A 13,623-nucleotide genomic window follows, 5' to 3' on the forward strand; every position below is an offset into this window, starting at 1 on the left:
AAAGCTATGGATTAAAATCAGCTTTGGGGACAGCCATATCTGTACATTGCCATAGCTCATGTTTCTACCCAACAGCTGTGAGCTCCTCCAGTGGCATAGGTAGGCCCTCACAAAGGTGCCCAGGGGTCAGATGCGCTTTGTTCTCTCTACCCAGACTGTCTCATGCCCTCACCCCCTGCCTCTAGCCAGATATGCTCACTGTCGTGCTCCTGCCAGTCCTTGCATCGACCCTGATGTTAATACATTGATTCAAGTCAGGAAGCTGATCCAGCTGAAACCCACAGCAAGAAAAAAACAGCTTCTAGGAGAATGCAAGTATTACCTTTGAACACAAAAACCTTCTTCATACGTTTAAAAAAAGAAAAACATAAAAGAAAGCAACAGAAGCATCTTCATATAAGCCTCCTTTTAACTTGAAGAAAAGTGCCACAATAGTACTGACCTTGTAACACCAAAAATAAATAAATAAATAAATAAATCAATTGTGCCTTTACTAAAGAAACATCAGACTGTATGGAATTCATCACTGGTTTACTCTTGAAATAAATCAGCTGGTAAAGTTAAGATGTGACCTACTTTAACTTCTTGTTTTGAAACTTGATGAATATGTGAGATTGTTCCTGAAGCCTGGAAAAGGAGAAGGGGAAAAATGCAGGCACCACATCCAAAACTCTGCATTGACACGTCATCTGCTTCTACATGCTACAGAAGGCACAGCTATAGCAGTCAGCAGTGCTACCAATGTGAGGAAAATCAGGCTGCAGCAATCTTCATGAGGGAGCCCAGTCCATCATCCAGCTTTAGAGCTGGTCAAAGAGAGTGCTTCTGGCAGAGATTTGTTCTACATATTTGAGAAACTTCCACTGGGTTTGCTCCACACCTGAGCAAGCTATCTTCTTCTCTGGCAGGTTACCCTTCTTCCTTTCTACTTCAAAGGCTGTGCACTCTTTTCTACAGTAATGGATGCAGAGAGTAACACCATCCCTTCCTCCTTGCAAACACGCTCTATACAGCTAAAGGCTGTTAGTTGTACTCTCACTCCCTCAGTTCTTATTTTCCATGAAATGTAGTGTTCAAACTTCCACAAATATATACTTGGTTTTTTTTGTCCCTGCTCACACCTGCTCCAACAGACTCCTGGCATGTGTTCCAGTTTCAATGAGTGCATCTCCCCTCTACCACCCTGTCCTTTTGAGAACTTCCCTTAACTGCATTACCCGCATTTTCTCCATTTTATTATTTTTATGGCTTATTATTATACTGGCTGCCACATCCAAAACAGAAGTTAGGTAATAGCACTATGCGGCCCCATCAGAAACCCCAATTCTCTCTTCGCTCTTTCCTAGGTAAGATGTGGAAAAAGCTCCACAAGAAACATAACATTGCATAAGGAGAGAATGTTGCCCAAGGGCTCCAGAAACCCAGAAGCTTGGCAGGTGCGCCTCAGTGCTTTAATTAAAAATATTTGATAGATTTAGAAGTCTGTTGATTGATTTATTTGTTTATTTTGGAGTGAGAGAGAAGTTGATTATATCTACCTGGGTGTATTTATAGCAGCTTAATTTGTTTTTGAGATTTCATATTCTCCCTTATTTGATAAGCTTGTGGCCCTTTAATAAGCTGGAGTACTCAGATACTTATGACAATCTGGCACTCAAATTGTTTGCTTTAGCATTGCAGATTGCACAAGAGACATGAAAGGTTTCAGTGTAGCTGGAAAGTCACTTTTGATGAAATCACCCATCGCTCCAGGGAGTGCATTCTTTACAATTTGTGCATACTGATGATATGTGTCTTCAGATGCATTTTGGCACCCCTGTGCCATTTTCACAAATCCATCTGGGACTCAGGAGCAAAGCAAATGCACATGAACATGAGGAAGACAGAGCTGGCATAGCTACCAGGTGGATTTTCTTTAAGGAACCTAAATCGCTTGTTCATTTTGCTGGCAGAAAAAGATAGGAAAATGAGTGTTCCTATTCTTGATGAACTTTGTGATATTGTTAAATCCTTCAGACAATATAACTCATAGCAAAGCTGCGGCAGAATTCCTTTGCGCTTATCCACAGCATGGCTTTCCCCCAAAACACAGATCTCCGCCTTCATTCCATACATAAAAAAGTTGACCAGATGAACAATAGCCCTAACTTTAGAGACAAATCAGAACACTTGCTTCTATTTTCTTGCTTCCAACCCTGCCAGAATTTGTTGCGGCCCCACTGACTGTATAGCTTTCTTGCACTAAAACATATATATTTAAGAAGATTCCATGCTGTGAAAGAGATCAGCAGTTGAATTCCAAGGTGAGTTGGTCAGGTCATGCATTGTGGTTTGCCATGCAAACACTGAAGAGATGACAGAAATACTGCCCTAAACCTATCAACGCCCCTGGGCAGCAGCAGAAGCAATTCCAGAACTGCACCACAGCACATCCGTGACCTTGATCAGAACAAGGAGTGGGTAACTGAATTCTGACCATCCACGCCAGCCCCCAGCACCTTCATCAGTATGAGCACAGATTTAGACAAGGACTGCAAAGCATCATTAGATGCTGGCTTAGCATTTTTTATAGAAAAGAGCAATGAATCACTGAAGTAGCAATTTGAAGAGGAAATCCTTAGATGCAATAGAAAGATTTTGTGCTTCATCTCCCCCCTCCTCAAGTATTTCAGCAGACAGACAGAGGATTTTCCTCAGCAAAAACAATAACTACGTTCATTGAAGAAAAGAAAATGTGGAACAGGAAGACCTGCATTCCTTGCATGAAAAATAAGAGCGGTTTGTGCCAAGCACATTTTTCAGGTACAAGTCATCCACATGCAGAAACGGCTTCTGTGATAGTGTCAGGATCAGTGAGGCCCATAGCAGTGCGCCATATAACTGACAGATAGGGAAAGTAGAGAAATGTGGCTTAGTCTTCATTTCTTCCAAAGGTTGCATTATCATTAAGCCTCTGACTCATATTTGAATGACTCATGTCTTCCCCAGTCCTTGCTCTCCCTGCTTTGTTGAACTATAACTTATTCCTAACTGTACCATTTCCAGAACTTCTGATATTTTCTGTTTAAGAGACCCCCTGAAATACACCCTGACATCTTCAGCTCTTCAGGGCAAGGATTTGAAGAGCTTGCCTTGCAATCTCTTAAGCACATGCTTAACTTCATATATAGGTGTCTGAGTCAATTAAGCTTAACAAAGTTAGGCTTAAATATAGTCTTGTAGTCTGGACAACCATACATTTTGGAACTTTAATATTTTTAGAAGAGCTAGAGGAGGAAAAAAAGAACTGAGAGTATTTGCTAATATCTCCTAGAGAGGAATAAAATCACAAAGATACCAGCCTCACATAGAAAGCAAGTGCCCACATTTCACCACATCGGCCAAAGATAACGTGTTTGCCATCTTCTAGCTGACTACTACTGTTCCCAGTGCAGAGACCAGTGGAGTTGCAAACTTTCCAAGTCCCTCCCCCACCTCAAAGGCACCAGTGCTATCACTTTTCCCACACCCAGCAGTTTTGCTCAAGTCGTACATGGCAGCACAGGGCATTGCCTCCATTAAACAAAGGTGCCACAACTCTCTTCTTTCAATTGTGCAAGATCTACGGGACACACAGGACAAAACCAAATGCAGAATAAAGATGTCAGCACACCAAAACTTTTGGCATGACTGAACAGCAGAGCAGGCAGGCACTTGTGCATGTCAGCCCACTGCTGGCATGTGGTGAGGCTTGCTGCACTCTTGCAAGTGGAGGAGGGCATTCGGCGCCAGCCAAAAGAGCTGAGACTGAGCTTCGCCAGTCTTCCAGTGTAAAAACACTCAGCTCCCTCTCAGTGATTAAAATGAATGAAGAGTAAGACTGTTTGGATAAACATCAGCCAAAAGAAACCTTGGAGGCAGTTAGAAGGCTACTGCTTCATACAATATAGACCATGTTTCCAAATACAAATATTACACTTGGCAAAGACGCTCCTTTGCTTCATGAGTTATGTTGCATTTTTTTTGTTATGTTTAAGTTTGTGCAAGAGGTATAAATAGCTGGACTGGTATTAAATGAGCTTTTCATTTTTTTTTTTTCCACAAAATATCAACAGGGTCCTAACTTCATGGAACAAACACACACTATATCCTTGTGCCTGAATTTTCATTGCTTATTACAGAAAGTACCATGAAACTGAAAAACAATGTTCAAGAGCCAGACGTGAAAAATACAACTTTCCTATATGAAGTCATTTGAGAAAACTGTCTGGAGAAGGGCATTTTGTTCTCCAAATAATTTACATATGGGCATACATGCTTATTTGCCGCACAGAATAGCAATTAGTTTCCGCTCATGCTATGCTAGGACATGACAAGCCTCATGCCAAAACTGAGAATAGCATAGACTGAGTTATCTGGTTTTAGTCTCCAGACACAAGTGCTCTGGTGTGTTGCTTTGCCTGTATCACGTCTCCAGGAAACAACAGGATTTCACACCTTCCCCATTCATGTGCCAGCAAGGCAGTGGGGCAGGCAGCAGGACTTTGGGAAGAGCCTGTCACCCGGCTTGGATCCCATCCTCCCAAAAAGCAATGTTAATAAGCGGTCCTCATTAGTGACCTACAACCATGACACTGCACTCTGCACCGCATGCAGCCATCTCCTTCAGCAAACCTCAGCAGCCACCCATGCTTCTCCATCTAATCACGATAAGATATTACAGCCCGGAGGCCCATAAGGCCACTGTAAATCTGCCAAAGTTAACTTGAAATAGAAGTGCACCTGGGATTGAGAAGAAATTTTTCTTCAGCGAGAGGGAGCAAGGTGTTCTAGGTGGTTTTTTCATACCCAAACAACTGCATAGCAAGCACAAAACATGTCAATGGCCAAATGGTGCTTTTTTTTTTTTTAAATTTGCTTTTTGATAAATCCAGAAGTACATTAACACAAGAGCCCAGCAGGGCCCTCGCTACTTGAATCCCCTGCTACAGAGTTCCTGGCCATGTCGAGGAACTAACACAGAAGCTATTAACACAACAGCAATTTCTGGCTGATGTAACCAACTCATACCTGAGCAGACCAGCAAACTACTTTTAAAGATGGACGTAAATTGAACTACCCAGCAATGATGCAACACTCGATGGTTATCTAAGACAATCATTTAGAAGAGTTCAAATATACCATTAGGTTAGCATTGCAAAGGACTCCAAAAACACAAAGAGCTGGCTATTTCCACTGAAAGTCAATATTTACTTCTATTAAAAATAAATAAATAAATAAAAAATAAACCTTCACAAGTATTTTAGAGGTGTTACAAGACCACCACACCAATAAAGCAGACATCAGCTGAAAATAGGAGTGTATGGTTAATCTTTCTGCAGTATTGCAGATTCCCAGCATATGCAAACCACATACTATATGCTTACAAGGAAATAGAAATGAGGGGCACACAAACCTATGTGTTAAAACAAAGAGAGAACAGCCTTAAGTTGTGCCAGTGCAGGTTCAGGTTGGGTGTTAGGAAAAATTTCTTCTCAGAAAGAGCAGGAAGGCACTGAAACAGGCTCCTAGAAATGGCACTGGCATAGAATGACAGCAGAGAAAGGCTGTATTTCTGTCTCATATAAGTTATGCCGGTTTGGAGTTCGAGCTATCTTAGAGTCCTGACAAAAGGCTAGCTAGAAAGCTATGACACTGTAGCCCACTTATCTTTGTATTTTCCTACCACAGCTCACTAAGAGTGTTTGCCAATGGTCCTCAGAACATCCTGTGCAGATCCGAGTTCACACTGAAGTACAAACTGAAAACAAAGCCATTTGCTCCTCTCAACCAGCGTAGCTTTGCTATAGGCAAGAACCTCTCATCAGAAGCCGATGTGTATGCATTGTAATACAATTTATAAATAGCTCATTCAGGATTCTTCCTGTTATTTCCCCGCAAACCAATAAGAGAAAATATTGACCACCACTGATACAGTGGCTGGTGGAACAGAATGCTTTTAAAAAGCCCCACAGAAATGCTGGTAATTTTAGCTCCTGACATCACTCTATGGGAGTTGTTGAGCATTTCTAGAAGTGTCTGACCAGAAATATCCATCCTATAGCAGCGTGGCCAGTTTCAATTGAAAGGCCACCATGTATCTTGTAACCAAAGTTTTGCAACATCACTTTGAGTTCATGTTTCACTGTGAAAAGCAGTCTGTGTTTCAGCCAGCATGACGATCCCCAGAAAACATACTTAGAAAAATTTAAGTTAGACCTACCGAGCTTTGTACTCATTTTCTATGAAAACAGTAACTTCCAAAACAACGGTATGGGACAAAGTAAACACACTATAGAAAAAAACACCATTCCCTGCATACACTTATTGCTGCTCTTCATTTGGAAAAACTTGTATTTTTAACTCCGCACAATTAGTAGAAGGTAGTGAGCCATAAGCTGTCATTAGATGTTGCCAAGCCAGCCAACGTTTCATGTCAGTAAGCAAAAAGGGAGCGTAGAAGTGCTGAACAAACAAACAGAGTGGGCAGGGGTGTCTTCTGCACTTCAGTGCTGCTCAGTGGAGTGGAATCAGGGAAAGCCTGTGCTATTGCACCAAGTGTTGGTACTATTTCTACACAGGTGCCTTGGGCCCCTGCCTGGACTAGTGAGATTAGTTCAGTAATCTGCTCTAGCACAGTTAAACCCATTAAAAGGATGTTATTTTAGACAAGTCTTCCATAGCAACATCCAAGAAGTACAACATTCAGTAAATTGAGTCTTTGTATAAATTACTTTAGCTAGTGAGGATCCTCTACTAACCAGCCAGATACCAGCCCACACAAATCCACAAAATATACGAGCAATAACAGCAGAGCAGCAAGAGACCAAGCTGCAGCAAGTAAGGATTTGCTCAAACACAACTATACAGGCACAGAGATAAGAGGGAAAAACAACAACAACAACAACAACAACAACAACAACAACAACAACAACAACAACAACAACAACAACAACAACAACAACAACAACAACAACAACAACAACAACAACAACAACCAAAAAAAAAACCCATCTACTTACCTTCAGAAAGCTTCAGAGATGGAGAAATCGCCAGAAACCTACCCTTACCTCCCCCTGCCAGCCCTTAAATGAAGTCTGGGAAGGGGTGGAACCCAACTCGTTGCATGCACCTGTGCTCCTCTGGGTTGACCCCACCTTCCTGCCAGGTGCTCAATCACTGGTTCAAGCTGTGAATCAGCATTTCTGCAACACCTGCTGTTTTTTGCTCTTACAGCTTGGTCTTGCACAGAACTATATCCCTGTAGAAGCTGTAGTTTGGAGCCCTCCTGTCTGACTGCAGTTGAGGGAAGGGACCTAAGCTGCCTTCTGGAGGCAATACAGGCATGCAAGTGGGTCCACTGTGGTGTGCAGGAGGAAGCGTGGTCAGGCAGATTTGTGTGAGTTGCACTGATGTGGACATTACCTGTATAAACTGTACAAGCTCTGTGCTCACCCACGAGCAGTGACTTCAGACATCTTCTCAATAAAGCCCTGGAAAGGTTTGTGACACCTGCCCAATGTTTGAGCTGAGTTCAAACAAACTTCTCTGCATTTGTACAGAGAAACCAAAATACTTAACCAACACTCATCTCTCCTCCTCCAAACTGCCCACAAAAAACTACCAGAATGTCTTCTAAAATTAAAATCTTACTTGTGTGCAGGGGAAAGAATAATACTGAAAAAGATACAGGAAAATGCACAACATTATGATGTACGCAGAAAGCCTTTGCAAACACCAGTCTTGGTTTTTGTGCAGCAGACAGGACAGCCCAGTGAGGGCATGCCTGTTGCTGTTCTCTACATTCTGTCACAACTGTATTTATGGTAGTAGCGACACTACTAACAATTTTGTTTGTATTTTCCCATTCATGCTATCTTCCCCAGCTCCTTACTCCACTTTCACCCCAAGTCCAAAATTACCTTTCTACTTTGAAGCCATATTGTAAGTCCTACTTTCTCTCCTCAGCTAAGACCATTCTGTTAAGGAAGAGTAAAACCTTAAATATGCTTTGACTTTTATTTTTATGCTCACTCTAGACTGAAGAGAGTCCATCTCTTCAGAGTTTCATCTTATTTTCTTAAGTGTAAAAGTACTATTATATTAAACACATCCATCAAAAGATATTCCTTTCACTTGCATATTCTCATCATTTAAAATCTTTCTAAATGACCTGTAGAACTGCTGACTGTGACATAGGCATAAAAGAATATGTGATACAAAGAGATTTTTTTTTTTAAGTCATCATCTAAAGATAGAACTAGAAAAAAGGCACTTCTTTAAGGAGTCAGTGGCTCCACAGACAGACCTGAGGTTTTTCTTCCCTACTTCTCTGTGTAAAATAAACAGATGAGAGCAGCCCACAGCCTCCTTCCAGCACAAGGTCAAGTCTCCATCAAGAACTGGATGTGGGACTCATGTTCCCTTGTGTTTGTGTTGGCAGTTGTCTTTCAAAGGTGAGAAGTTTATTCTCAATGGGAAGGGACTTCTCCTTCATACAAAGATATCCGTCTGGACAGGCACCAGTGTACCATGAGCTGCCATCACTTGTGCTCCTCTAGCTGTTGCAGATTATGCATCACCTGAAGGCGATTTAGAGATTTAACCACAGGTGGCTCTGGAACAGTTTACAGTGAAGCCCTGCTGACCGTTACAGGCAGGCATGAGGTTTATTACACAGTTTGGAAGAAGTTTCCCTGCGTAACTCAAAGGCATCATTTAATTTAGGCTGAACACTTGCCCTCTTTATCCTCCTGAAAACTGTTCTTGTTTCTGCAGCAGGGACATGCTTCCATTTAGGTTACTCAGGACTAGTGGTCAAAACGCTCCCAAAGGCCTTGTGTTGTGCAGAGGCGGTCAGTGCTATGAAAAACACAGGAGCTGAGTGAGGGACAGGCATGGCCCCCAGGATGCCTGATGGCTCTCATGTTTCTGCACCTCCCACCATCCCACGGGGCCACATGGCTCCAAACTCCAACATGTTCACAGGTTAGTGGCACTTCTTACAGGACAGCATACAGAGCATTAGCCAGCTGTGATTTAGAGGGTGAGGAAGTAATGATTTATAATAACATTTGAAGCAGGTCATTAAATATGACCCCCTCATTGAAAACCCCATGCCGAGCAAGATATTTTCTTGTAAATGATTTACCAGCAAGCTTTTCATACTTCTGCCTAGTAGCTTTTCCATAACCAAAGTCAGGCTCGCTCACATTTCCCAAGCCACGGTAGTGCTTTTTCTTCAAAATGAGAAGGCATCTCAAGCCTGCAGCAAATCAGTCTGGGTAGCTCAGCAAGCAGGCAGAATGGGGGTTGTTTCAAGGATGTAGCTGCTTTCTCTGATCTGATCTTCATTTCATTACAAATACAGCCAAAAACTTTTGAAGTGAAGTAGTTCCAATTTAGGTTTTTCTCTTTATCCCCACCTACAATGTGCTCTGTCAACTTGACTCCTCATTCTTCTTAGTTCCCAACATATCATCCAAGCACCTACCAGAAACGTGCCCACCATTAAAACCGACTGTTGTTTCTTTGCAATTCAGTTCTTTGGAAGAGATTAGTCCTCAAACATATGGCCACAATCATCACAGTCACAGCTGTAGAAGTGTGGAGCATCCTGCAAGAGTCTGGAAATTGCTCTGCAACATCAGGCAGCTGTGAAATCATGAAGGAAACCTACGGCAGTTAAAGGACAGCAGAGCCTGCCTTCCAACATGGGAATGTGGCAGTGGAATGGGGGGAAACTGTTTTCTTATTCTCTTGTTTTTTATTCTCAGAAGGAAAGCGGGTTTCTGTAGCTTGCTAATGCCTAGACCAGTGTCCTTCTTTTGATTGTTGCTGCTCCTCCTTGGGGTGGCTGTGCCTACACCCAACTCATGCCAGAGTGCAGCAACAGAATGCCCTGAGGTGTTCCCAGTTCAAGGCAGAGAAGTCCGGAAATCTGAAGTGACTGCCACATTGTTCACATCCCACTCTTTAAAGCCTGTACCATGAATAATTTATACTCATGCCCTTCTGAGAGGCACAATGTTTTGCAGCATTGCATAGTCCAACCCAAACTCTTGCTGAAGTTCATGGAAGTAATCTATCTTGGGTTATGTCAGCTCTGGCCCAGGCTTCAGTCTCCAAAGGACAATCACAACTGAAGATAAGCAAACAAAGGGCACAGTGTTTTGTTTCATTTTTTTAAGTATCATTTTTCATCCATGTAATTAGAACTGTTTGTTCGCAAATGAGGCTGGATAGTATTGCATGCTGCTTGTGACAGCATGAGAAACCAACTGTTTGTACTCATTTAGCTAGTACATTTCTTTTCCCTTCTGTGGAGGTGAAAAAAAAATCCTCTGCCAAAAATCAGAATACTCTCATCATAAAGATGTGCTGCTTTCTGATAACTCTGAACATCTGATGTTCCTTACGGAAGAAAATGTTTTAAAAAAAAAAACAACCAAAACACCGAAGAATAAACCTATAGAATGAGGACAGGCTCATTCTTGCTTTAGGACCATAGGATCAGGATACATGTAAGAAATGTCAGTACTGAAAATACCCACACCTTGATGTCAAGCACTGGATACTCTGTGAGCCTGTTCATACCTACACACCAAGAGCAGTGGAATAATAAAATATTTTCTAGAAGGCTGGTAATTATTTCTTTGAGACAGAAATCTGTATGAACAAAGCAAACCTATTTGCTTGTGAGCATGTTTGTAATCTTATTATTTCTAATAGCTCTGATTTTGGACAATTACAAGGAAATGAAGCTGTATCAATCAATGCCAGCACAGTGCAAGCTCTGCTGCTGCTCCTGCACGGTGACAGCCTTGAGCCTGAGATAGCCACAACCACCAGAGAGATGGCTGAATTTACTGGAGATGGCTGAATTAAGGACCTAAAGTGGGCTTTAGGTCCTTAAAAACAGAAGGAAGTCTGTATTGAACTTAAACCTGAGCAGCACTTCCGGCAAAGACCACGACATGGAGGCTTAATGCTGAAGAATCATTCCCAGCATGGTAGGAGAGGAAACATGACAAGGATTTAGGTACCAGCACACAACAACGGGCTGATGCTCCACCCTGCTCACACCTCAGCCCTCAAGCACGCGAGCAGGATGGAACATGGAGTAGCACGATGCCATGGGATCACGTGCGTTAGCTCAGATACTGAAACCGTGCCCAAAGGACCCTGTAACCGAGTGCGGTACCGCCCTGCGGCCACGTCGGACATTGCAATCTCCGTGCGTTGCAGAATGTCTTTTTCATCTATTTATTTATTTATTTATGTTCTATGGAGGTGTGGTGCCAACAGATGGAGCTGTTCAGAGCAGAGCCTACTCTACTTGGCAGAGCACGGTGGAAGCTGTAGGCAAGCATGGAATTCTAATTATTAAACATAATTAAAGATGAATCATCACCAAGCAGGAGATACACTCTATTTACTATGCTAAAGTGAAAAAATAAGCTTGTCAACAAAGCTATAGCCCAGGACGGGGAAATCCCAGCTCCTCGTGTGAGGATGTTCACTCCCATGAGACTGGAAGGGCTCATCACACCCTTGTCAAGCAGAGGTTTGGAGCTCTCGGTGCAGCACTACCTCACCAGGGAGCACAATGGGAGGAAAGAGCCGCTATCAACTGTTACAGCACTTCTTTTCCTGGCAGGACAGACCGAAATCAAATGTCCTCGGTGTCCTTATTTGTACATCACAAGGTAAGAACGAGGTCTTGCAGCCTTTTTTCTGTTGAAATACAAATAACCAAAAAACAGAATGATGAGGAAATCTCAGTTCTCACTTGAAAGACTCCTTTGGGGTTTTTCAGGGTGAGGAGAATTCATTTAGTCATCAGGTAGGGGAAAAATATTTGTGTCTTCTTTCCAGACACAGGAAAGACTGCAATGAAGAAACAAAATATTTAGTCTTTCTGTTATATGTCCTGTTCCAAAGATCTATTCTATCTATATTTATACAATGGATGCAGAGTTTGTCATAGCTTTTTTTAATTACCTGAACACTGTTCTTAGCAAAAGGATCGCATGTGCAATAACGGGGAGAGAGAATTTGCCAAGCAGAAAAACTAAACTTGACCACTTCAGAAAGCAGTTGTGGTTCCTTCATCATTCTCATCATCTGCCCTGCTACCAGCAGTCTCCAGGGCTGCATTGGCTTCTTCACACGCTATTCAGTGTAAGACTTGCCATATCATATAATAGATTATTGCCAATTATGAAAAGACCGGAAAAAAAAAAAAAAAAAAGCAAATTAAGAGTTTAAAATCAATTTTTGCACCAACCTAACAAGTTCTTAATCATGAGTCAAACTGCTCTGGAGCACACAATAGCGGTTGAACATGAGGAACAGAGACTAATATTTAAGTATTGAAAATCCACACTGTTTCTTCAGAGATCTGAACACATTCAGGAGCCACATCCCTGCAGGGTCCATACAGACACCCCTATCTGGGTTTGTCATCTCCCCAAAGTAGCAGCATCTTCACTTTAAATGAGTTTCTGTGCCTTTAGAGATGTTTAAAGTGAAAATAATTTTATACTAGCAAAACAAAGAAGGCATCTTTGTTTCAGAATCAAAAACAATTCCAATAAAAGAAATACCAAAGGAAGAAAACAGAATTAGTTCATACCTCAACTTCTAACTGATTCACAATTTGGCCAAGAAAACAATTCATTTGCTTTCTGCCCCTCGCATATTGTTTGTAATAGTAAAACTCCCCCTGGGTTTTTGTTTACCACTTACAGTTGGCACTTTCCTTACTTTGAGTTCTCTTCTAATTTAGGCAATTCCCTCACGCTGGTCAAGATTCTTGAAACTTACCTGAAAAAGTTCATGTGATGTGCAAAGAGTACACCTAAGAATGATGCTTTTTCTATCCTCCCGTTCTCCTCCCTGGAGAACGAAGTGATTTACACCTTTCTAATTGTAACTTCATTTCAAATCATGTATCATAAAGCCTGCTCTGCTGTGCCTGGCATTTTCTTCTGGTTAGCTAGTTTTCTTTCACAGAAATTACACAACGCATTAATACACTAAGCATGGGGTTTCAAACCATCTCCCTCCCCTCCTCAGACACACACATCGTTGCTTTCAAAGGTCTTCATGTCACAATGCTGACCGTTAATTACCTCAGGACCTGGCATGCTCTTATCTCCCCACAGGAGTTCACTGCCCTTGGAAAGGATTAGAATCCAAACTTCAGAAACAGTTTCTTCATCGGATTGAGAACTGCACTTCACTAGACTCAATTCTTGCAAAATCAGGCAAAGAATGTGATTTTATGAACATGTCAATTTTATTTTTCCCCAACAAAATTTGCAGTGCATTGTAGCAGTGACTCCCTGAGAAGGACTGGAACAAGAGCTATATCCAACAGAAGTGCTAATCACAGTGAGCACAAAGAGAGGGCAGCTTCACTCTGTAACTAATATAACAATAAAAGGGTTATCCCACCTTCTTGCAACCTGCCAAGCCCGCAGCTGCCAGGCCCAAAATGCAGCTCACTGATCCAAGAGAAAACTGAGCTACCACAAGAAATGCTCACCTGCAAAACTTTTCAGGATTTGGCCCTGAGAAAGCTCTAGGTGCAATATGCAT

Source organism: Tympanuchus pallidicinctus, unplaced genomic scaffold, assembly GCF_026119805.1.
Source record: "Tympanuchus pallidicinctus isolate F22 unplaced genomic scaffold, pur_lepc_1.0 scaffold1, whole genome shotgun sequence".
NCBI lineage: Eukaryota > Metazoa > Chordata > Aves > Galliformes > Phasianidae > Tympanuchus > Tympanuchus pallidicinctus.